The sequence below is a fragment of the Cucurbita maxima genome, unplaced genomic scaffold, assembly GCF_002738345.1.
Source record: "Cucurbita maxima cultivar Rimu unplaced genomic scaffold, Cmax_1.0 Cma_Scf07298, whole genome shotgun sequence".
Taxonomy (NCBI): Eukaryota; Viridiplantae; Streptophyta; class Magnoliopsida; order Cucurbitales; family Cucurbitaceae; genus Cucurbita; species Cucurbita maxima.
Genome location: NW_019279313.1, coordinates 1 through 479, shown reverse-complemented (window position 1 = coordinate 479; position 479 = coordinate 1). Strand labels below are relative to the sequence as shown.

The 479-nt window shown below is 40.9% G+C and overlaps 3 non-coding genes across 3 annotated transcripts; all 3 read right to left on the bottom strand.

Moving 5' to 3' along the window:
• TRNAY-GUA lies at window positions 1-87 on the bottom strand. Its single transcript has 2 exons — window positions 51-87; window positions 1-30 (listed from the first exon to the last, which is right to left on the bottom strand). It is a non-coding gene; the product is annotated as a tRNA-Tyr (tRNA).
• Window positions 88-174: 87 nt separating this feature from the next.
• On the bottom strand, window positions 175-267 carry TRNAY-GUA. The gene is made up of 2 exons: window positions 231-267; window positions 175-210 (listed from the first exon to the last, which is right to left on the bottom strand). It is a non-coding gene; the product is annotated as a tRNA-Tyr (tRNA).
• Window positions 268-354: 87 nt separating this feature from the next.
• Window positions 355-444, bottom strand: TRNAY-GUA. Its single transcript is given in 2 exon segments — window positions 355-390; window positions 408-444. It is a non-coding gene; the product is annotated as a tRNA-Tyr (tRNA).
• Between the last annotated feature and the right edge of the window lie 35 nt (window positions 445-479).

Here is a 479-nt window from a genome sequence, read left to right as displayed (position 1 = left end):
CTGCCGGATTCGAACCAGCGACCTAAGGATAACAACTTGTTACGTCAAAACTACAGTCCTCCGCTCTACCAACTGAGCTAAGGTCGGGTATGAATTTGTCCAAGACAAAAACATCGATTTTAGTTAAATTCAGGAAGTCAATGCACAAATTTTAAGTAGAACAATTATAAAACTTCCGACCTGCCGGATTCGAACCAGCGACCTAAGGATAACAACTTGTTACGTCAAAACTACAGTCCTCCGCTCTACCAACTGAGCTAAGGTCGGGTATGAATTTGTCCAAGACAAAAACATCGATTTTAGTTAAATTCAGGAAGTCAATGCACAAATTTTAAGTAGAACAATTATAAAACTTCCGACCTGCCGGATTCGAACCAGCGACCTAAGGATAACTGATTACGTCACAACTACAGTCCTCCGCTCTACCAACTGAGCTAAGGTCGGGTATGAATTTGTCCAAGACAAAAACATCGATTTTA